Source organism: Muscardinus avellanarius (assembly GCF_963383645.1).
Source record: "Muscardinus avellanarius genome assembly, chromosome: 4".
NCBI lineage: Eukaryota > Metazoa > Chordata > Mammalia > Rodentia > Gliridae > Muscardinus > Muscardinus avellanarius.
The window spans coordinates 143,672,596-143,698,846 of NC_137789.1; positions in this window are offsets into that span (position 1 = coordinate 143,672,596).

Consider the following 26,251-nt stretch of genomic DNA (forward strand, 5'->3'; position numbering starts at 1 on the left):
GCACCACCATGCCTGGTTCAAGTACTTTAGAGCAACACAAACTACAGTAGGATCAATATATAATGCATGAGATTGGAGATTAATTTCTAATGCCAAACACTGATCATCTCTAATTAGTCTCATTTCCTTGACTTAGAGAAAAGAAAATACATTAAGAGGAGAAGGGACAGGTCTAACCTCTCAAAGACCAGTCTGTGACAGAGGTTGGAAAAAAATGGCAAATGATTTATCTGTTTTCCCAATTTGGAGCCAGTGTGAGATCATACAACAGCTATATTAGAGAACACTAATGTGGATTTTGGCTTCCTCTCCCAGCCATTATTCTCTAGAATATTTCCAGATAAGATTAATGGGAATTTTTGCCATCTTGCTTTCCCTTTCATAAGGCACCTGGAAAGTCTGAGTAACTTGGACCTTTTGTTTCCTGTCTTGGATCTCATTGTTCATCAATGGGAAGTAGTAAGGGCTATAATAGAAGATCCGTGTTCTTTTCAAAGCTCCTGCCGACCCATGAGCCTCCTCTGTACCAGAGTTCTCTTAGCTATAATGTGAAGACAGACTAGATGTCAATGAGCAGGAGGACACTCCAGAAGCTCCTTCGCTCTAAATGAGGCTCTGTTCCAGTAAAGAGCACATCAGTGTAGTCACCTACAGCTGGTGGGAGCAGCCATGATCATCTTGGTCATCATAATAATCAGTCATCAAAGCATGCTTGTGGCACGCTTAAGTTTAGATCTGCATAGTCTCCCAAAGAACCATGTGTTGAAAGCGTGGTCCCCAGCCCATGGTGCTACCGTGAGGTGGCCTTTTTCTCTCTTTGGTTCCCAAATGAATAGCTGTGAATGAATAGCTGTCCCACACAGCCCACCATGATAACTACCTCACTATTATACCTACTTCTAAAAGCAATAATACCAACTGATCATTGATGCGAACAGCTAAAACCATCAGAAAAAAACACATTTTCCTCTCATATGTTGATTATCTCAGTTATTTTTATAGCAACAGAAAACTGATTAGCACACTGTGTTTATTAAACTCCTCCATGTAGGACATGCATCAAGTCAGGGCAGAGCAAACTTAGGAGACTCTCAATATACACAAGGCCCCTCTGTTTGGGAAGAAGGATATCTAGCAGTAGAGAGGATAGACAGTGTCTACCTTTGAAGCTGGGGAGGGCTAAGATTCATAGTTAGAGATGTTACTTACAGTGGAGTCTGCAAGGCAGTGTGACTGTATAAAAAATTGATATATGGGTGCAACTTTTAGAAATCAACCTATTCATAAACTAAGATGTTTCTTTGATGTAAAAGAATATCCAAGATGGAATTAAGCATGCAGTATCATATTAGTATAAGATGAAGAAATAGAAACCATAAATAATATTGAATAGGTGATATCTAAAAAACAACTAACAAACATCATTCACTTAAAATTCACGATCAGTATGTTAAATATACCGAAGAGTATAATTATTGCTCCCATTTTGTGACTAAAGATAGATTCAGTGTGACTAATAAGCCCAGTCACAATTGATGGTAAAGGGCAGTATAAGAGTAGTAACCTGGTACTAAGCCAGGCAGTTTGATTCTAAGCAATAACCATAGCACTAAGCTCCGCGGGGTGGGGGGGTTCTGCTTGTCCAGGAAGTGCTTCATTTATTCCGTGGTGTGTCTGATGCATCCAGTCATACATTCACTTATTAATTCACTCAAGAGGTATTTACTAATTATTCTCTTCATGCCAAGTTTCAAGAATAACAAGACAGAGAATCCTTGCTCACTTGGAAGACATAGTCAGAAGATAAACAAGAGATAACTTCAGGTAATGAAAAGTGCTTAGAAGACAAATGTGATATGCAATTCAGTTTTCTCCCCCATATCTCCAACATTCCAAGGCAGGTAATCCAAAGGAAAGGCCCAGAGAAATACCTGCAGCCTTTGGTATTGGATTTTCAGTGTTTACTTCCATTACTTCTTTACTTTTGCTCCTGGAGCCAAGCATTGGCCGTATCTACAGCTGTGTAAGCTTACAATAACCATAGGAAGCCACAGAAAAAGCCAAGTGGGAGACTGAATAAATTATCCAGATAATTTGGGCAGAAATATTTCCTGCTGAGACCTGGATATTTGGCTAAAGTACTTAGTTTGACAAATGATTTTGGTAATGATTCAAGTGTTGGTTTTGCTTTGGAAAATTTTTGTTCTTGAGGTGAGGTAAGGACAAGCATATCGCCTTCTGAGGTGGGCCATGGAATAGACTGGAAATGAATTGCAAGTGAGCCCCCTTCCCTTTTCATGGTATAATTATTTTAATTAAGACAATTTATTCATTCAACCAATATCTATCTAGTATCTACTGTGCCAAGTAAAACCAAGAATTGACAAATAGTTGTCCAGACTAGTAAAAAAAAGAAGGGAAAATTGAGGGAAGAAGAAAGAAAGAAAGTAATATTTGTCTTAAAGTAAATTTTAAGATATATGGTACTTGCAAAAAGAAAGAGAAGTGAGGGAGATACTGTACCAATTAAAGATTAAGTTCATATGTTTGAAAAAAATGTGACCTAAACAAAATAAAGGTTTAACATTTTTTACCACTTAATAAAATCTTAACATTTTTTTACCACTTCATAAAAAGTCCAAAGGAACACAATCTAGGATTTTGGTAACTTCAAATAGTTACCAGGGACCCAGGATCCTTCTCAATTTCTGCTCTGCCATTATTGAAGCATGGCCCCTTCCCTCATACTGGCAAGATGACTGCTGGAATTGAGAAGTTAATTGCACTGTTTTTTTTCCACCTTTGTATTTGTTTGAAAGTATTTAAAAGTTTTAGTTGAAAGCTTTATTTAAAGGTATTTAAAATTTTGAAGCATATTAGAAAGCTGAAAAACTAAAAAGAAAAGGCATCCCATTTCATCCACATCATATGAAGACCTTGGCAATCATCATCCTTATCCTTACAATAGGAAAGATATAAGTAAACTGAAAATTGACTATTTCCTTTGACCCATCGTATAACTGACTTTATTGGGGAAGCTGCCACCCTGAAATATAGAGAGACAAGTAAATCCATAAAATCACAGCTGGGGTTCACTTACCCAGAACAGAAGCAGCTGAAGCTCTAAACTGGTAGGAACACTTAGATAGTAATTTTGATGAAGAGTTAGAGGGTAAGGAATGAGAAATCCTTGGAGTTAAAGTTTTGTGGGTATCATTTATGGGAAACCCATCCAGTTCTAATGGTGGAGAAGCAAAAGTTGTCCCTTATCCTTTGGCACAGAGAAGACAAAAGAAAACAGTATGAAAAATACCCAGAATGTTCTATGGAACAAAGGCCTTTTTTCCAGGTGGTATAATTTCATCATAACATTCTTGTACCCTGGAGAAGGGCACTTCCAGGTCCTGATAGCCTTCCTTATTCGCATAGGGGAGTAAGAAAGCTAAGAAATACATGAGTTGAAGTGGGTCTAAGGAAGGGAATCAGGTGGGGGGGGGAGACTGCATAAAGGAAACACTCAATCCACAATGTTTATACATAAAAACTGACCAATGCCAATCTCAATATCATGTCTAAGGAAGGAGAGGGAGTGTGGTGGGAGCTGGGAAGGGTGGGGTAGAGGGAAGCTCGCCAAGTGTTTTGTGTCTATATGTCTCTAGTATTCTGAACTTCATTATGAAGTATCCTTACAATGCACCAATAAAAGTTAATAAATACACAATGACAAAGTAGAATATAAACAAACTAAAAAACAAGGCATGAGATTGCAGAATACCCCTGTCCCCAGTTTACTGCCATATCAACAGGATCCCAGTGTAACAACAGTGAAATTCAGCTAAAAGAGATTCAAAGCCCAGAAGTTTCCTCAAGAGAAGTTCTTAAGAAAACAAGACTACAGAGAAAATAAAAGCAAGGGCACTGGAAAAGCTGTAAACCTCTGACACTTATAAAGGCAAAAAAAATCAACCTTAAAATTTATTTATTATTATTATTATTATTATTATTATTATTATTATTATTATTATTTTGGTGGTACTGGGGTTCCTGGAAACCCTTCTACCTCCGGATTACACTCCCAGAGCTATTTTTATACTTTTTAAAATTTGGAAACAGGGTCTCTTAAGCCAGCGGGACTGGCTTTGAACCTGCGCGGTCCTCCTGTCTCCACCTCCCAAGCGCGGGGATTGCAAGCATGCGCCACCATGCCCGGACAACCTTAAAATTTAACCCAAATATCATAAGCTAATATAGATATAACACAGATTTTAGATTTCTCAGACAAAAAAATTAAAATAAACGCATTTAATATACTAAGAATTCTAATGGAAAAAGTAGAGAACATGCAAAAAATTAATTATATAAGTAGATAGATGAAATCAAATGAAATGCTAGAAATAAAAATACTGTAATGAAATAAAGAATACATTTAATTCAATGATCAGATAACCAGACATGGCTGAGTAAAAAGAATCAATGAGCATGAAGATATATCAGTACAAATTCTTCACACTGGAATCCAAAGAGAACACATAATGAGATCTTTGAAAACATTTCAAAAACTGTAATATAGTCATAATTTGAAGATAAAAAGCAAAAAAAAGAGAAAAAAATATTCAAAATAATAATGGCTGAAAATTTTCCAAAATTATCAACAGACACCAAACCACCAGTTCAGAAAGGACAGAAAGCACCAAGTAGGACAATCCAAAAAAAAAAAAAATATGCATCTAGATATATCATATTTGAACTGCAGAAAACCAAACAGCCTTAAAGATAAAATCATAAAGGAATCTAGAATAAAATCATATCATCAATAGAAGAATGAGAAGAATGCTACCGTAGTTCTCATAAAAAATCTCATTAGCAAGAAAAAATAGAATAAAATATTTAAAGCATTAAGAGAAAAACATCACTATCCTAGATTTGTGTAATAGATGAAATTCTCCTTCAAAAGTAAAGGTGAAATAATGACTTTCTCGGACAAAAAAATTAATTCACCAACAGTTCTGCTCTTCCTGTTAAAATAATTTATTCATTCAGGAAGAAAATAATATAGGTCAAAAACTCAAATCTACATGAAAAAGGAGGAGTATAGATACAAGAAAAACAGAAGATAAATTTTATTTTTATTATTCATAGCCAATTTGAAACAACTATATTTAAAATAATGTTAGAAATGTATTGGTTATTATGCCATTTAAATAAATGAATTAAATTATTAAAATGTCACCCAAGATGGGAGGGAGGAAATAGAAATACTTTCTAATATATTACCTGAATTGACTGCAAATGGAATGGTATAGTGTTACTTAAGGGTGGCCTCACTTAAAATGCACATTACAAAATATAGGGAAAGCACTAAAAATGTCTTTTTAAAGGAGAATAATAATAAAAGGAGATATAATAGGATTATTCAATATTCTCAATTAAAACCTTCTTTTGTTTTAATGAGAATTTTAAAAAGGAGGGGAACAAATGGAAAATGCAATAAATAGGAAACAGTTCCACACATGGTAGATGCTAACCTAATTATATAAGTTATCATTTTTATGTGAATGGCATAAATCCAGGCATAAAAGGACAAGGATCTTCAGAAGGAATTACAAAAACAAGACTTGACTTTGTGTTATCTATAGGAATAGGAAAGCCATTTTATTTTTATTTTTGGTGGTACTGGGATTCCTGGAAGCCCTTCTACCTCTATTTTTTTTTTTTTTTAATTTGGAAATAGGGTCTCTTAAACCAGTGCAGCTGGCTTCGAACCTGTGTGATCCTCCTGTCTCCGCCTCTCAAGCTTGGGGATTATAAGCATGTGCCACTACACCTGGCAAAAGCTACTTTATATGTAAATAAAGGTTAAAGCAAGAGAGACAGAAAAAAATACATCATACTAACACTAATCAAAAGAAAAATGGAGTAAGCATAGCTTTCAAACAAAGCAGATTTTATTTTTATTTTTTTACTTTTTTGAGGGTCTAGGGATGGAACCCAGGGGTTTTTGACCTTTGAGCTACACCCCCTGCCCTGTTTTTTATTCTTTATTTGAAAACAGTGTCTCACTAAGTTGCAGAGGGCCTCACTAAGTAGCTGAGGCTGTCAACAAACCACAATCCTCCATTCTCAGCCTCCCAAACAATGGGATTACAAGCATGCACCACCATGCCTGGCTCAAATTAGATTTTAGAACAAGAAAATCAATCAAAGACAAAGAAGAATATTATAACTGTTAAAAAGACATAATAATCCTACAAATGCATGCATTTAATAATAGCATAAAATATATGAGGCAAAATTATTGAAAAAATTATTTGAACTGTAAGGAGAAAAAAATGAGAAAAATCTACAATCCACTAGAATAATGGGAGACATCAATTTTCCTCTTTCAATAACTAATAGATCACCAACTAGAAATTCAGTAAAGATATAATTGTCCTGAACAGCACTATTAACCAATTTGATCTAGATGATATTAACATAATACTCTATTCCACAACAACAGAATATACATTTTCCTCAAATTCACTGGAATATTTGCCAACCTAGATATACTGAGCCATGAATACACTAACAAATCAAAAAGAATATAAATCATACAAAGGATGTTCTCAGAAAACAATGAATTAGGTTAAAAACAGCTGTAAAATCTCTATATTTGCTTCGAAATAACACTTTGGTTAAGGATGAAATTTTGAGAAAGATTAAAAATATTTTGAACTAAGTAAAAATAAAAATATAACAAAAAATTTATAAAATACAGTAAACTTAGAGCTTAAAAGAACTTTTTAGTGCATGTATGTCACTATCACTATGAGCTACATTATAATTTGAGACCAATAATCACCAGTAAAATATTTATTTATTTATTTATTTATTTATTTATTTATTTATTTATTTATTTTGGTAGTACTAGGAGTGAAACCCAGAGTCTTTCTACCTCCGGGCTATGCTCCCAGACCTATTTTATATTTTATTTGGAATCAGGGTCTCATTAAGTTGCTGAGAGCCTCACTAAGTAACTGAGGCTGTGCCATCTCCTGTCTCAGCCTCCCAAGTGCAGGGATTACAAGCATGCACCACCATGCCTGGCTCAGTAAAATATTTAAAAAAGCAAAAAATAAAGACCTAAAATCAATCAATAAACTAAGTTTCTACTTTAAGAAATGAAAAAAAAATACTGTGAACATTAAGCAAGCAAAAGAAAAGCAACAGTAAAAATGAAAACAGAAATCAATGAAAGTAGGAAAAAACAAACCAGAGAAAAAGTGATGAAACAAAAGCTAGTTCTATGAAAAAATAAATAAAAATGACAAATCTTTATCCAAGTTAATCAGAAAATATGAGATGATATGACCAATAAGTAGTTGAAATAAAATAAAATTTCACCACTACTGACCCAAATAGATATTAAATGACTACTAAGGAAATGTTATGAACTCTCTGCCTACAAATTTCTTTTTTAAAGACACAAAATGGAAAACTCACACAAGGAGAATAGATAATATGAATAAGCTTATATCTATTAGTTAAATAGAATCAGTAATTAATGACCTTTCTAAAAAAGAGCACTAGGCCCAGATGGTTTCCCTGGAGAATTCTATCAAGCATTTGAGAAAAAAATTAAACCAATTTTCTACAATATCATCTAGAAAATAGAAGCAAATACTTTCTAGTTCACAAATTGTGTGAAGGCAGCATTATCTTAATAAAATCATATTACAAGATTGGAAAAACTATAGACAAATACAGTTCATGAACAGATATAAAAATCCTCAATAAGATTTTAGCCAATCAACCGAACAACATATAGAAAGAATTATAAAGCATAATGAGGTGAAATTTATTCCAGGTGTGCAGAGTGATTCAACATTCAACGATCAAGCAAATGAATCCATCATATCATCAATGTTCAGAAAGAAAGAACATACTACCATATCAGTAAGAGAAAAGGGCCCTACTTGGAAGGGATCACTCTTTTCATATGTTTATGATCATTTTTCTTTTTTCATCATAGATTTGCTTGTGCACAGATAATTCACCATGGACATTTCTCTTTGTCAATGAAGTAATTTCAATGGTAGCTCCATTATATCAACTTTTAAGGAGCTTGTTGAGGTCTACAAAAGTTTCTTCTCAATTCTTCACTGTTCATTTTTGGGGGGGTTCATTTTTTTTTCTGTCACTGTTAACTTAAAGTAGAAAGCTAAACAAGTCCTATAGCAATTAACCAAACATAAACAGAACTTGATGAATAACTGAGCTTCTCTAATTTGTGGTCTCACGTCTAATTTCGAAGCAACCAAAGAAAAACAAATATATACCCCTAAGTACTTATATAGGATGGCTCATTTCTAGATGTCTCTAGCCACATCCAGCCAATAGCCTCCATGAGAACATAGCTGAAGTTTCTCTTTTATTTACTACAAAATCTTCACACTCTCTTGCCCACCTTTGATTCTCTTCTAGAATACAAGTGATGATGGCTGCCTCCTTTGCTATTGAAAACTCTGAATAGAGAGTCTTCATTGTTTTTATTTAGTTTGTCTTTATTTATTTCCAAAGGAGAGAGTCTACAAGAAAAAGCTCACCATCTATGTCCCAAAGATCTGATTGTGCAGAATGTGGGAGACAAGTGAGACAATCAGATGTCTGAGGGGAAGTTTGTGCCAATGTGCTCAGTCCCTGTCTCTGAATTTTACTAATTGTGTATATACCTCCTAACACTTTGTAGAAGAGTGAGTGAGTTAGGGGGTAGAGCGAAGGAAGAGGAAGGCAAAATTCTTTCTCTTCTGGGAAATATAAAGAGTAGGAAATAAATATAATTCCCTGCTTTTTGGTTATCCCTCTGTTTCTGCAAGTTCAAACAACAACAGATTAAAGTTATTTGAAAAAATGGACATGGTGGCTCACACCTACAATCTTAGTACTTGGGAAGCTGAGACTATAGGATTTCAGGCTCAAGGTCAGCCTCGAAAACTTAGCATCTTAGTAATAATGTCTCTCAAAATAAAAAATAATATATGGCTGGGGGTGTATCTCAGAGGTATAAATAGTTCAATCCCCAGAACCAAAACAAACAAAAAAGATTTACATCTATACTAAACATTATAGCCTTTTTTTTGTCTTTATTTTCTAAACAAAATTATATAGCAATTATTTGCATAGCATTTACATTATTTTAATAAGGAATTATAAGTAACCAAGAGATTAAAGCCTGAAGGAAGATATGCATAAATTATATACAAATATATGCTGTTTTATTTAAGAGACAAGAACATCCATAGTTTTTGATATCTTAGGTTCCCGGAACTAACATCTCAGAGATATAGAGGGTAGACTCTATAGGATTTGGTCTTTGAAACCTTAATTCCTTAATATATTTCAATATTATTTGTGGTGGTATCTTCCTCCTCCTCACACAAGAGATATGCCATGTTTGAATCAAATAAAAATCCAGAAGTGACTAGCTTTGGGGTTTGTCAGCTTTCTGTTTCTGTGATGTAATACCTGAGAATCAACAACTTAAAGGACAAGTTTATGTTGACTCATAGTCTCAGTCCATAGTCACATGGCCCCATCAGTTTAGGCTTGTGGTGAGATGGAACATCATGGCAGGGAGCAAGAATGTGCCATATCAAAATTGCCCACCTTGTGATGACCAGAAAACAGCCAGAGGTCACAAGAGCTCTCATAACAAAATCCCTCCTCCAAAGCCATTATGATACTGTGAATATATAATAGACTAACCCACCCATGAATTCAAAGACTTTACCATCCAGTCACCTCCCAAGATCCCACCTATGTGTACTGCTGCTATGGGGACCAAGCCTGAAACACATGACCCTTTGGGGACATTCCAGACCTACACCATACCAGCTTCCTGCCTAGCTATTCTTTGTCACTTCTGAGCTACTCTGCCCAGGCTCCAGCCTTAGTTAAGATATATTTAATCACTCAGGAAATGATTATAAAGTTCAATAGGGCTTTTGTAACAATTATACGCGTCCATGTATAAGGTTCCTTTCTCTTATTGCCTTCTGATTTGGGGTGAAAGAAAAGAGTAGAACAAATACCACTCACCCTAAAAATAATACTGGGATTCATACCCAAGGATTGGAGGAGGGGGATGGAAAATATTCTCTAGTATCTATCTCCTTCAAGAGAGGAGAAAAGGTGAGTTGTGACTTCTGGGAAGAAGACAACCAAATGGAGAAGCACATACCAGTCCTGGTAACATCTGATCTCCATTGCCTTAAAAACAGAAAATACTGCGAGTAGAGGAAAAACATGATAGGTACAAGACATCAGGGGAAAAAAATGGTTAGTTCTATCAGAGCAGAAAAGAAACCTGTCTGCTCCACTGTGGTTGGTGCTGCAGTGGTGCAATTTTGCCTCACTGCACCCTACTCCAGAGATGAAAAACAAACAAACAAACAAAATAAAAACCAAGGACGTAAATGAGCAGCAGCAGATCACTGGAGTTGTAAACTATCAGTTCTTCTTGCACAAACACTGGCTACAACTTCCAGAAGCAGTGGTCAAGCTTACCACATCCTTTAGGAATCCAGAATAGCTTTTAACACCACCAAAAAAAAAAAAAAAACCCTCACTCACCTTATGTCCACAGGCACCACACCAGCACCATCTTGCCTCACTGCACCCAACTCTAGAGACAAACAGAAAAACAACAAAGGTCCTGAAGTAAGCAGGGGCAGATCATCAGAATTGTAAGTCATTAGTTGCTCCTGCTCAAACACCAGCTGCAATTTATAGAAGTTGTGGCCAAGCCCACCATGCCCTCCATAGATCCAGACCAATGCTCGACAACACTGTAAGTGAAACTATGATTCCTGTGGGAGAATGCATAGCATAGTGTCCCCAGGGACTTGCGCAGCTGCAATAAACACCCTGGGTCTGAGACTTTGTAGTTCAACCCAGCAAAGGTAGGATTGAGTCTGCATCTTGCAGCAGTGCCAGGAGAGCATACCATGCCCACCAGAGATCCAGACCAGTATGCAGAAACACCTTAAGTGAAGCTACCAATCCCACAGGAGAATTCTCAGTGCTGCACCCCCAGGGACTTGTATAGCTGTGATAATCTCCCTGTGTCTGAGACTTTGTGGTTCAACCCAGAGACAGTGGGGGAAGAGTCTGCAGTTGGACATAGCAGAGGCTCAAACAGACTCAGGATCTACATGAGTAGAAAGTGTGGGGGAAGACCTACACTTAACACTATACCCAATTAGTAGAATCTCTGGGATAACCACAAACCACCCAATAGTGGTGAACGGGGAGAAGTCAGACCAGACTAGCCCTAGCTGTGGAGAACAGAGACTCTTAGATTGAGTTGGTCTTAGAGGCATCCACCACCTATGGAAAAACACCAAATAAATAACCTAATGACACACCTCAAAGCTCTTGAAAACAGAAACAATCTAACTGCAAAACCACTAAAAGAAAGGAAATTATTAAAATCAAAGCAGAAATCAACAAAGTAGGACAAATTTCAGAAAATCAACTAAAGCAAAAGCTGGTTTTAAAAAAAAAAATTTAACAAGATAGATAAACCACTAGCCAACTTAACCAAAAAAGGAATCAACACAAAATTATAAAGATAACCAAAATTACAAAGAGATGAAAAAGGAGATATTACTACTGACAGTATAGAAATCCAAAGGATTACCAGAAACTACTTTGAAAAGCAACAAAATGAAAAATCTGGAGGAAATTGACAATTTTCTAGATAAATACAACCTGCCTAAACTGAGTCAAGAAGATATAGAAAATGTAAATGAACCAATAGCAATCAAAGAGATTGAAACAGAAATAAAAAACAGAAAAGCCAGGACCAAATGGTTTCCCAACTGAATTTTATACAACTTTTATAGAAGAGCTAATCCTGATACTGCTCCATCTATTTTATGCAATAGAAAGAAACAGGACTCTCCCAAATACATTCTATGAAGCAAACATCACATTAACACCCAAACTAAATAAAGACAGCTCAAGGAAGTAAAACTACAGGCTTATATCACTGACGATGTTGGATGCAAAACTGCTGAACAAAATACTAGGAACATGCATTCAAAACTACATCAAGAAACTTATACACCATGACCAGGTAGGTTTTGTCCTAGGCTGGTTTAACATACAAAAACGAATCCATGTAATTCATCACATAAACAGAACCAAAGATGAAATCACATGATCATTTCAATAGACACTGAAAAATCATTTGACAAAATTCAACATCCATTTATGCTAAAAGCACTGCAGAGAATAGGAATAGAAGGAACATACTTCAAGATCTTAAAGGTGATCTACAATAGACCCACAGCCAACATCATATTAAATGGGGAAAACTCTAAGAATTTCTCATAAAAACAGGAACTAGACAAGGATGTTTATTATTACCACTTCTTCATCAATATAGTACTTGAGACTTTAGCCAGAAAAAGAAAATCAAAGGAGTACAATAGGAAAAGAAGAACTCAAACTTTCACTATTTGCAGATGACATGATACTATACTTAGAAGATCCAACAACTCAACCAGAAGGCTTATAGAACTGATCCACAAATTCAGCATGGTGTCTAGATACAAAATCAATCTTAAAAAATTAGAAGCTTTTCTATATACCAACCATATATCCACTGAAATATCCAGAAAACACTTCTACTCAGGATTTCCCATTAAAAAAATACTTAGAAAATAAACTTAACCAAGTAGGTAAAAGACCTCTACAAACCAAATTATAAAACACTGAAAAAATCAAAGAAGACCTTAGAAGATGGAAAGTTCTTCCATGATCATGGATAGATAGAATAATATCAAAATAGCCATACTTCCAAAAGTATGAATCTACAGATTCAATGCAATACTCATTAAATTATGCATGAATATTTATGTTTATAGCTGCACAATTCACCATTGCCAAGTTAAGGAACCAGCCAAGTGGTCTATCAACAGATTAATGGATTACTAAACTATGGGATATGTACACCATGGAATTTTACTCAGCCATAAAGAAAAACACAATTACATTATTTACAGGGAAAAGGATGGAACTGGAGGATTTTATGCTAAGTGAGATTAGTCATTCACAAAAAAGAAGAAATCAGATTCTCTCCCTAATATGTGGAAGCTAGAGAGAAAATGAGTCATAGGAGAAACTCTAGACAAAGAAGGAGATGCTATAGATGTACAAATAAGGTGACCTAACTGAGGGAATGGGAGAGGGAAAGAGGAAAATTCTCTAAAGAACATGATGTACTTTAACAAACATATCAATATCAATCACTAAGCCAAACATGAGAAGGTGGGAGGAGGTGGAAAAGGGGTGGGTGTTAGGTGAGGGCTAATTGGGTGATGTGTGCATGTGTGTCTCCACCATCTTGTATCCTATTAAGTTGTACGACTACAATGCACCAATAAAAATTTTCAAAAAATAAAGATGAGTTGTTATGTAACAACTGTTCTGCTTGCTAACAGTGTCCACTTATAGGGCAACAGTATAGGTACAGCTGTAGGCCCACTTCTCTATCTGGGGTAAGCTCAAAATACAAGCAAATGATTCATAATTAGTCTTGGCTGTCAAAACTGGGACTCTTTTCAAAGCCTCAAGAAAGCCATCTTGGGCCTAAATAGGACTCACTTTGTTATTCTCAGTTCCAAATTCTGAATACATTTTTATGTTGCTAATGTCCTAATTGGATAAATAATAGCATCTTGTAGCTGTCAGAATTATTTGCATTAATACTTAGTTTGGACAATGCAATAACACACCCTTTCTAGCACATTATCTCCCCACTGTGACGAATGTTGTGATTAAACCTTGTCTATCTCCCCACTAACATGGCTAAGAAGAACAGGTTATTAGATACAGGTACAGAACAAAGACAAACACATCTCGAGAGGAAGATGCCAGTCACTGCCTAAGTTCCCAAACATTTTTGGCTTATCATTCCCTTTTCAGAAAAAAAATTACTCAGTGTCCCCCATAAATCTCTTGTCTTTAAGCAAATAGGCAGAAAGATGACTTGTTCTAGTGCCTCCCCGACTGTGCTATTGCCCACTTTGGGAATCCATGGCAGATGCACCCAGGTCACAGGAACAAATAGGTCCAGAACACATTCCTGGATGGCCACAGGGCCTCAAGGGCAGTAGAAAAGAGCCGTCATGGTCTAGGCAAAAGGAAATGAGTGGAGAAGCATGAAAGTCAGCTTGTACAAAACAAGAGTCTGTGCTGAAAACCAACACCAAAATGTAACATATTTTTTACATTTGATTAAAGGGCTCTTAATCTCTCTTCATTTCACAGGATGCAGTCCTCTTATTATAGAGTAAATCCTACGATATCATGGTTTCCCCTGGGAATTAAAGATAAGGTCTTTTTAAAAAATAATATTTTAGTATATTGTTATTGTATATCTTACTGAGATTCATAGTGATACCTGCATATAGGCAATCAACATTATTCAAACACCTAGTTATTTATTGATAGATCAACCAAAAACATTTATTCAATACTCATTAAGTACAAAGGTTTGTGCTAGGCATAATGAATAATATATGTAATACTATATATCTCTTGTCTTCAAGAAGCTTAAAGGTGGGCATTAATTTTCACAATTATCTCTTCTAATGAAATGACTAACTTTACAAAAAATAGTGTCACTGGGAATCAATCACTTGAGAGACTGGAAGTAATATAATCAGAAAATTAGTATTTAGATTAAATATGAGGTGTTCAGAAACAGACAGTTCTGGACAGGCATGGTGGCACATGCCTGTAGACCAGAAGTTGGGAACCTGAGACAGAAGAATCACAGGTTCCAGGTCAGCCTCAACAACTTGGTGAGACCATAAGCAGCCTAGGGAGGTCATGTTTAAAATTTAAAAAAAGTCGGGCTTGGTGGCGCACGCTTGTAATCCCAGCATTCAGGAGGCTGAGACCGGAGGATCACATTTCCCGGACAGCCTCAGCTACTTAGTGAGGCCCTCTGCAACTCAGTGAAACCCTGTTTCAAAATAAAAAAATAAGAAATAGGGCAGGGGTGTAGCTCGGAGGTCGAATGCCTCTGGGTTCCATCCCCAAACCCGCTAAATAAATAAATAAATAAATACATACATACATACATACATACATACATACATACAGCTAGAGTATAGATTGGAAGTAGAATGCCCCTGGGTTTCTATAGTACCAGAGAAAAATCAGATAGTTCTGAGTTCAGTTCTCACCTTTTCCCACCTGTAAGTTCATTCATCAATCATGAATGATTTATTCTATTTCCATATGCCTCCATTTCCAAACCTAAAAAATAGGGTGAATGATGAATGATATATATTTGTGTCAGGCTTCATCAGAGGGCCTGGCTTATAGTAGACACAGGAAAGATGACAGCCATTACTTTTCCTGGAAAGTGAGGCAGATATTTTTAATACTCTTTTGCAATTGTTTCGTTATTCTGTTTGTGGTTTCTTCTCCCATTGAATTTGAAAACATATTCACATTGAGAATGTGTGTACTCCCCTGGTTAAACTCATGAGTATATGTGGCTGAGAAGGGAAGCTCCTATTTTTGAGGAGTTGAATATACCAAGAAGTAGCACAGTTGACAAGAGTGGAGACCTGGACTCATGTATAGTTGCTTGTCATTGGAAAGTATACATTAAGTTGGGTGTGGTGATGAACAACTGTAATCCCAGTACTTGGGAGACTGAGACAGGAGCATTGCATGTTCAAGAGGATCCTCAGCACCTTAGCAAGACTCTGTCTAAAAATAAAAAATAAAATACTGTTGGGGAGTCATCTTGAAGTTAGAATACCTCTGGATTCAATCCCCAATACTTAGGGATGGATGGGGAGGATGATATATTAGATAAATTCCTTCATCACCCCAAATCTTTGTTTTTTTAACTACCAGATGAAACTATGTAAAAGTTTCCTCTTATTGTCAAGTATTATGATAAACAATTCCATACACACTTGCTCTTATAAATCTTACTACTATCCTTCAAAGAACCTATTTTTCTCTCCATTTTATAGATGAAGAAAATTGAAATCTGTGTTTACAGCCTTGTAGTAAAAATAAACTACGCAGTGGTAAGATTGTGAATTTGATTTCAGGTTAACTCAGGTCAACCGTTCCCTAGCCAGTTCCACCTTCAATAAGCTACTGGGCACTTCTTGACCTCAGTTTCCTCATCTATAAAATAGGGGTGACAACAGTATACTTTTTGGGGCTTGTTGGTAGCAAAATTAAATAATTACTCCAGATTAAGTATTAAGATCAGTTCCTGGATCATAGTTGATGTTCCTTGACTGTAAGAATAAAAGTCATGATCTGATGTCAAAAATAGGGTATATGGCAAGGGAACATAAATCTAGCCACAGTTTCAGGAGAATACTGTTGAACTATTAGGGCATCATCTGCTCTCCTCCCTTTTAACCTCAAAGTGGATAAGCTCCATGGTAGTTCCTGGAACATCAGGCATGGATGTTTATACTGAAACAGAGATACTCTTGAACCCAGTTGTCCTGGATTTCTATGTCTACTGGTTGGTGTCAGTGTCCAACTCACAGCTCTTCTCAGAGGGTTGATGTAAAAATAGTAACAACACAAGGCTTTCAAGTTTGTACCAGGGCCATGAGATTCATTAAAGAACATATTTCATGAATATCTAAAATATGCCAGGCACTCTCTTAGGCATGGAGTTACATCAGTAAACAAGACTAAGATCCTGATAGTCATGAATGATGACAATCCAGAAGAGAGATAAGCAAATAGAATAAATGAGTAAATTACATAGTAAGTGAATGACCAAAGTGCTATGGAGAAAAAGAAAAAAGAGAGTGGGATAAGATATTGAGAGCAAGGAGAGTGAGGTAGATTGACAGCTTTAAAATTGGCTTTCAGAGAGTTTTACCAAACTGGCATCATAATTAATACCACCTAAGAAATAATAGCTCTGAGCTGAATTTGAAAATGTTTAATGCTGCTCTGCATGAAAAGTGGATTGAAGTGATAATTTAAGAATAATTATTTTAATTGATGTTTGCTTATCAGAGAGGCAGTGAGCTCACTGGTGGGATGATAAGGTGTGTTTGTGATGAGAGATGTTCAACTTGATTTACTTTTATGGATTTGCACTCAAGTCTCTTTTCTGGATGGGAGGTAACCCTTCTATGTAATCATGAGCTGTTTTCTTTCCCTGGAAATATCCTCTCATTTTTCTCTTGTGATGAGCAGAGAAAGTTGAAAACAGCTGTGAGAAGCCTCAACTCATCAGTCAAAAATTAGAGAGTAGAGCTCAGCCAGTTGGCTAGAAATAACACGATTGTATTTGTTGCTCTGACCTGTCCATATGCTGAACACAGAAGCTCATGGGAAGTTTTCCACCACTCAATAGACTCCTCGCTTTCCAATAAGGCATATGCAATGTCTTGTAATTAATTTATGTTCTAATGATGCCAAGAATAATTTAAAATGGTGCTACAGAATATTTAGTTACCTAAAAAGATAATCAAAACATAGCATACAGAGAAAAAACTATGTATGTAGTCTGGTATTTTATTCTATTATTTATATATAAATGAAGAAATAACTAACAGAAGTTATTTCTAGATAGTGAACTTACGGTTGATATTTCTTTTCTTCTTTTTTTATAAAATTAACATGTTTTAATCAGCATACTCACTGGTGTAAACCAAACACCTGATACACAAAAATTAGAAGAGGAAAAATTGTATTTCCTTACAGTTCTGGAAATTTCACTCCATGTTATAATGGCTTCAAAGCAGTATCCAGGGCTGCAGGCCCTCAGGGAATACTGGTGGAGATCTGAGGGAGAAAGGATGCAAGGGAAAAAGGAGAAGGAAGGCACAGCCCCTCACTGAGAAATAGCCCCCTCCCTAGCCACACACCCAGCAACCCTTCCCAAGTAACCATGTCCCGCCTCTGAACATGGCTGCCTTGTCTACCACATGAGGTCTGGGAGACATTTTAAACCCAAATCATAATAGTATCTCATTTTGTAGTATGAAGAAATAAACAATAATAGTCTTACTAAAAATAACAAAAAATCCAACATCCCAAAGAGTTATCAACAATGTTATTACCAAAAAAATAATAATTTGAAATCCCTGTGACAGTTTAGATATACCTTCACTGCATTTTGGATGTCTGCATTTTATGGATAGCGTTACACTAGTGATATGCTAATAAATATTTAATGACTGGCACTCCAGTTACCACCATCTCCCAAAACAAACAAGGGAAAAATTCCCGGATTTTAGTTTTGGCCAATTTCAATGGTATAAATATTCTCCCCATGGATAACTTTAAACCTCCACTAAACATGATATCTCATGTACTGAAAAGCCCATAATTTTGAATCTCTAGTAGTAAGTGAAAAAAACAAACCATAGAAAACCTTACCAGAACATTCATTCATTCATTCATTCACTTATTACATTTTGGTGCTGGGGAGTCAACCCAGGGGCATTCTACCTCAAAGTTACACCCCTAGCCCTTTTTGTTTTTGTTTTTAAAACAATGTCTCATTAGGTTTCCCAGAGTCTTGCTTCATTGCTGAGACTTTCCTCAGACCTGCGGTCCTCCTCTTAGCCTCCCAAACTGGGATTACAGGATTGTGCCACCATACCTGGCTGGCCAGAAAATTACTCATGGCATAAAACAGAAGAGGCCTTTTAGCAAAGGTCTTTGCAATATATTTTTGTCACGGTCTGAGAGTTTGGGCAGAAATGTTCACAGCTGACTCTCCCAAGCCTTTGTATTCTATTGCAGTACAGTACTGGGTCATGCTTACATCTGCCTGAACACAGGATTAGGCATGGAATAAAACTGGTTTTAGTCCTGTTGACTCCATGATGTTTCTCTTTACTCTGGGGGAAGGAAGAGGCAGATAGAGCTTTGTCTCGACTTCCATGGCAAGGTCTCCAGAGAGCCACAGGGTCTTTGCCAGCAGAAAATTTGCTGCTCTACTTTTAGTAAAATTAAAATCTTTTAATGGTTCTTGGAAGATTTTATTTTTTATTTTTTTATTTTTATTTTTTGGTGGTACTGGGGTTCCTGGAAACCCTTCTACCTCTAGGCTACACTCCCAGAACTATTTTATACTTTTTATTTAGAAACAGGATCTCCTAAGCCAGCAAGGCTGGCTTCGAACCTGCGTGACCGATCCTCCTGTTTCCGCCTCTCAAGCGCAGGGATTACAAATGTGTGCCACCACGTGTGGCACAAGATTTTATTTTTTAATAGTATGGATATTAAGATTCAAAAACCTCCAATAATAAAGTTTTATACTCAGCATTTCAAGTACTTTTTGGAATAACTATGGAATGAAGAGAGACTAACTTCAACACAGACTCCTGACTATTTCTGGGGGGGGGGGGAAGAGCTTCAACATGTGAGGAAAGCAATAATCATGCATTCTGAATCCAGGTATTTACATAAAAATTACAAAATGATAATATTTGCCCTGGGAAATCACTTTAGGTAAATAGGGATAGGTCATAACAAGGAATCTGCATTGTGAAATAATGACTCCAATTACCAACACGTGCTATGTGGAAGGAGCAATCTGTTAAATCTTTCCAATAGCACTATGAAGTAGGCATGGTACTGACTCCACTTTATTTACCAGGAAGCGGCCTGGATTTACACAGATGGTAAACATGGTAAGCATGGGACTCTGATTCAAACCTCAATCAGTCTCATTCAATCTAAGTAGATTCTAAAAAATGTGATATTACACAGCTTCCCAGCATGTGGATCACTCAAGAAGGCCTCTGTGTGAGAATATACCTTGCCATAAGATCCTATGTGCTTGAAAACACATTTTATCTCTGTTTAGGCTACACAACTTAATTTTGTTTTCTAGGCTTCTTGAGATAAGTTGGAGCCATAAGACTGAGTATAGGTCAAGAAAATGAGGTAAAAAATGAAGTAAGCCATTTCCATGTCTGGCCTGCTAAAACCTCCCATGCTCAATCTCCCATTCCCTTTTTTCCTCCCATAGTGACTTTGGAAAACATATTTATGATATGAAAGTACCACAGAATTCAAAGAACCTGGGTTTCTGGATGCCTATTTTTATACCAGAGACTTGAGTTTATTAGTGACTACAGCATCTACCGTGACTTGTTTACCAGCCTCCCTGAAACCCTTTGTCTAAAAGGAGGCAATGCAGCCAGAATCATGTTCAGCTTATACATCTTTCTCAGAGTAGTTCCCCAGACTCCCATAGCATCATCCATATGCCTCTGTAATAGTCTTTACTGCACTCATTGCAATTTACAATGTGTGTATCTTTCCATGTGCTAGCTACAGGCAAAGATGGCCTCTGGAGCTAGTCCAGGCTGACCATTGGTCGGCATGTCTATTGGACCTCACACATTATCCTGCAAATGTTCTAAATGAAAGACTGTCAGGAACTACCACAGCATGTTGGAATTGTTGCCGTATTTCTCTGCAATCTTCCCTCAATCATTCCAAACATGTGATCCCTTTGCCTGTGATCCCAGGAAGAAAACCCTTGAGATTATAAAGTAGTGTATCACCTGTCCTGGAAAATTGCATTTGAAAGATGATTGATAAAGGAGAGTATTTATGAAGAAGATCCTGATGGTAGGAATTGAAGAAAAACTGTAGGGGAGAGGAGAAGGGATACAGGACCCTTACCTGCCCTACAATCCCCTTCTGTAGTCAGCCAGAAGCCATAGTTCCTCTGCCATGGGCCATGACAGCACTTTGTACTTTTCCTCTATTGCACTTATCAAAGTTTATGATGATGTATCTCTGTGATCTGTTTTTCTCACCAGTCTTTACACTCCCTAAGAGCCAGCACTGTATGTTTTTTTTTTCACACCATAAGACCAGTATCCATCACAGGTCGGTTGCTGTATTCTGGGTTCACCATGTGTACAATGCTCTAGTGCCCAGGCTCCAGGCTGAAGGTTCAGACAAGAGCATCTGGAAACTGCAGAAGAAAACAGAACTAACACAAATGCAGCATTGTGCTAGACACTTCACCTAAAATTATGGACCCTCTGTGAGGAACTTGGGGTCCTATAAAGTTGAATTCTTAACTTTATAGGTAAGAAAAAAAAATACTTCACTGCTCCTAAGGCAGTAAGCTGGGATTTGACCCGGCTGGCATCAAGGATCTTCTCTTTCCATCAAACTCCTTTTACTATCTGGTTGTTGCTCCTGGACCCTCCTGCCACATTGGTTGGTCATCTGGGGCCCAAATAGGTCAGGGATCTGAGGATCTGAATGCAATTTCATCTAAGATGCTGGACCATGAGCTTCAGGGGACCCATCTCCCGAGATCCCCAGATGGATGGCTTTTGATTCAGTTCTGAGATTTGTACATTCTCGACAGCACCTCTTCAGTTCTGATTGCTGGAAGCAGACAGTGGGGAATGAAAAAGCAAGGTGAAATCACAGAGATTCTTTTGAGTCTATCGAGAAATGGAATACCCTGAGACTGGTGAGAAATCAAAACACCACAAAGCCTTTTGGAAAAAAAAAATCATGCTGCTTTTACCTATCCATATTCTTATTCTAGGAAACTCTCCCTCCAATTCTCCCTCACACATCTTATTTCTTTCATATATCGTTGGTCCTTTGCCATGTGTGTTGAGACACCAACCCCAGTAATCTGACCCTGATGATTAGACCAAGAATTTTTTTTTGCAGTACTGGGCATTCTACCTCTAAGCTATATCCCCAGGCCTGTTTTTTTTTTTTTTTTTTGGAAACAGGGTCTCACTGAGTTGCAAAGGGCCTAGGTAGTAGCTGAGGCTGTCTGCGAACCATGATCCTCCTGTCTCAGCCTCCCAAATGCTGGGATTATAAGTGTGAGCCACCATGCCCAGCTTAGACCAAAATGTTTAAGTGATTGTTGTGCCAGTAATGGGAAAGGGCTTCAACATATATTTGAAAATAGGTTTAGTATTAATGTGCTGGTATTGGGAAATGGCTTCAAAATATATTTGAAAATAGCTTTGGTATTAGAAAGTCAGAACTTGGGTGCAGACAGGCACTCAGACAGGGAAGGGACCCTGCAGAATTCGGCAGCAAGAATGATTAACAAGAAAATAGAAAAATGGAGGGAGGCCAGGGCCTTTGCATTTCAAAGACAAGTAACATCTAGCAGACAAGCAAAAATTCCCCAAGGATGTGGGAGGATGCCATAAGCCTTCAAGAGATCTCTGACTCTGAAAACCAATTAACATATTTTGGGGCATAACAAAAGGCTTGGGGTCTAAATTGGAGATAGGGCAGGCCTATAAGAAGGAATCTCCACATCAAAAGACCTGCCCCAGAGAAGGGGCGGACCTAGTCAGTTCAGGAAGATGATTGGTTAAGCAAAGATGTGGGATAAAATTCTTTTTTTTTTCTTTTTTTGTGGGTCTGGTGGTGGTGGAACCCAGAGGCATGTGACCTCCGAGCTACGCCCCCTGCCCAATTTGTTTTTTCTTTATTTTGAAACAGGGTCTCACTGAGTTGCGGAGGGCCTCACTAAGTAGCTGAGGCTGTCTACGAACTGCGATCCTCCCGTCTCAGCCTCCCAAATGTTGGGATTACAAGCATGTGCCACCACACCCGGCTAGATAAAATTCTTTATAAGAACTGTTCTATATCCAAAAACTTCAGTAACTTACTTTCAAGTTACTCCCCTACTCTCTTCCATTTTGAGTGTAGGGTTTTATTAATCTATCCTTTCTAAGTTTGTAATAATAAAATTACTTAAGTTTATAGCAAAGAGAGTTTGGGCTATTTTTTCTAAAATAGCTCAGAACAAGAACCCACAACTACATCTCACACCAGTACAGTGGTACTGTAACACCGTTACAATTGTCACTTTTGGAGAGCATTGAGTCAGGTTAAAAAAGCTGCAGCCTGGTCTACCAGTGACCATGTGGCTTTCCTTCCCCTTTGCTGGTTAACGTCCAGTCTCATCTGCTTTTTGTATCCTAGGCTGAGTATCTAAATATGGAGTGAATATTGGAAAAATTTACATTCTCTATTCAAAAGCTACGTCTTATAGATTCATAATATAGCCAAAAACAATCTTAGTATAAGTGAAGAGCTCTTTGATACCCAGTTCTCAAATTATGTCTAGACATAAGGGAATCACACCTACCTTAAAGGTAAAATTTATTTTGAAAAATGTTTACCTCCACCACTCTTGCTGGGTTGAATCTAATTTCCAAGGGACACTGAAAAGGTGACATCCTCATTCTGTTCTGATTTGGTTTAAATTGCAGGACTTCTTAAGCTTCTTTATTGAAATGAATAATTAGTGTGTGAGTAAAGACCTGCCAATAATCCTGAGCTTAACTTAAAATAAGATAGAGTCTGATTTCCTCCTATATCATCCAGAAGAAACAAAAAGGAAACTCTCTGAGTTAATAAAATACAAATGCCACAGACATACTCATATCCTCCCAGGGGAATCTGAAAAACAACTTTGGCCTTCTTCCCAGCTCATTTAAAAGTGAGAAGTCAATGGATTGATGCTGTTTGTGCCAAACCATAATAGAGATAAATAATGCATGGCCGTTTATTATTTCCACAGTCCCTCTCCTCCCACTTGATCAAGGCCCTAAGCAAACGTTCTCTTCCTTGTGACTATCCTCCACCAGTTGAAGAGTCCAAATAAGAAATGAGTGCTGTTCAAACCATGCTCATTTGGAAGAGTCTGAGAGCCATACATACTCTGCAGGCCACTCATTAGGATGATGCAACTTGTAGGCTCAGCCACAAATCACCATTTGACCCAGGAAATGCTTCCTAACAGCATCCTACAGCAGGTCTGTATTTCAAAGATTTGAATAAGAGGATGGGCAATTTTTTTTTTTTAAAGTTGCATATGGCCAACTGGAAAGAAGGGGGAGATAATACATTGTGCTTTTACAAAGAACATGCCAACTAAATTGCCACCCAGTTGGCCGCCTGTGGTTTTATTGTGGCTGAGTCTTTGGGAGTCAGCTTCAGATTGTATCCGCCAGCACCGAAAGGACTGGTTTGCTTGGAGAAGCTGGCCAAGAGCTTCCCAGACACAGTACAAAGAGCCAGTCTCTCCAGATGCCAGAGGGAAAGACAATGTGCTTCAATGGCAAACATATTCAGGATGTAAAAATGATGGATGATGGGTAAATAGGAACTCTAATACACAGTTGGTGGGACTGCAAAGAAGTACAGCCACTATGAATATAAGAGTGGAAATTCTTCAGAAGACTCAGAATGGTATCATCATATGACCCAGATATATTTCTTCTAAACATCTTTTCAAAGAAACTGAGTCAGAATATTAGAGAGATACATCCCAATCCATGTTTATAGCAGTGCAATTCACAATAGCCAAATTTTGGAAGCAGACTAGGTGTCCCTCAACAGATGAATGGAACATAATGAATGATATATACATGTACCGGAATTTTGCTAAGCCATAAAAAAGAACAAAATCATGTCATTTGCAGGAAAATGGATGGAGCTTTAGTATATTATGCTAAGCAAGATTAGCCAGTTTCAGAAAGTAAATAATTGCACATAAGTTTGTAGATTGCCTCAGCTACTTAGTGAGGCCCTTTGCAATTCAGTGAGACCCTGTTTTAAAATAAAGAATAAATAATTAGGGCTGAGCATATAGCTCGAAGGTAGAATGCCATCCTCAGTACTGTATGGGAAAGAAGGCATTTGGTATTGCCTAAAATATGTACAAATTATTAAAATACAAAAATTCAAATTATATATATATATATATATATATATATATATATATATATATGTATATTGCAATTGCAAAAACATTAATGGGAGGAATACTTATGAAGTGAAAGTACATGAAGGAGGGGAGAGGTGAGGTCAAACCTTTATCTGTTACATTTTATTTCTGGAGAGAAAAAGGGTATCTTTATAAAGAGTGTTTGTATGATGTTAAATTTGGAAAATTCCTTGTGTTGTTCTGAACAGGTGTGTTTTCAAGGTATAAAATATTCAAATTATTTTGTAATTTAAAATAAGAAATAAATTAAATGGAACCTAATAATATGTATCTTCCTGATTTGATATGAGGACAAATTCTCTTATACAGTGTCTTGCTATAGAGACTAGGGAGTCTGAGTAAATAGACGTCCTCCATCCCAGATTACCTACCCCACCTTTACATTTATATAGTAATTTATGGTTTACAAAAGGATTCAATGCTCATTATTATACTTTATCAGCATAACAAGCCAGTGAGTGCAGGAGACATATTTATTCATACTTTAAGACACTGGAGTCCATGAAATGAATGCAGGCAGTTCAAGGGAAGATGAGGAGAAACCAGATCTCCTGATAGCCTGCCCTTGTTTTTTTATCACAGTCTCTCCAAATTGGGCAACAATGGCTTAAAAGGACAGAGAAAACTCATCTTGCTGCAGTGTGGCTCTGATAAATTTAACTTGCAGGCAACAGAAGAGAGAGCTGAATTGGAAAGAACAGGACAGTTCCCTAAGCTGTCTGCCTGAATGTTCATGTTTGTAAAATACCAGAGTCTCCCTGTCCAAAAGCATTGTTTCCTATAAATGCTTTTGAAATCTGTGTGGACCAGATGAAATCACATGTGCAGCTGTGCTTTGGAAATAAGGATGTACTCATACTATAAAATGCTATAATGCAAAATACCACTGTTGTTGAATGAATGGGCTGTTAGCTTGAATGCTTTGATACTTCCCCATCACCCTAAAGTTCAGACCCTCCCTAATGCTCTATGAAATATGGGAAGGGAAACCCTAGCCATCTGAGAGACCAATCTGAGGCAATACCCAAGCGAGAATTTCTAATTGCAAAAAAACCAGTTCAACTGAGCCTAGAAAACCCAAAGCGACGTTCAAGTCTGTGTGACATGTGGGTACCACAATGTCTTTTTCAATAACTGGCTTCAATTTATTCACATTGTTTTCCATTCTGTAGAATTAATTTCTAATTTACAATATCAGATATGATTCATTAATCTAGAAAATTACATTTCTGGGGGAACATGGTATGTGTTTCCAAAAATTAAAATCCAGCTCTGTTCTCTTTTGTTTGACTTCAAAGAAACTTTTAGGGTTGCAAATGAAGAACGAACTAATTTAGTGAAAAAAAAGTTTCCATATTTGTAAAATATCATGTATGACTTAGTTGTCTTGGGGCTCTCTAGGAAGTGCAGGGTAGGAAAGCAAGGGCAAAAGGG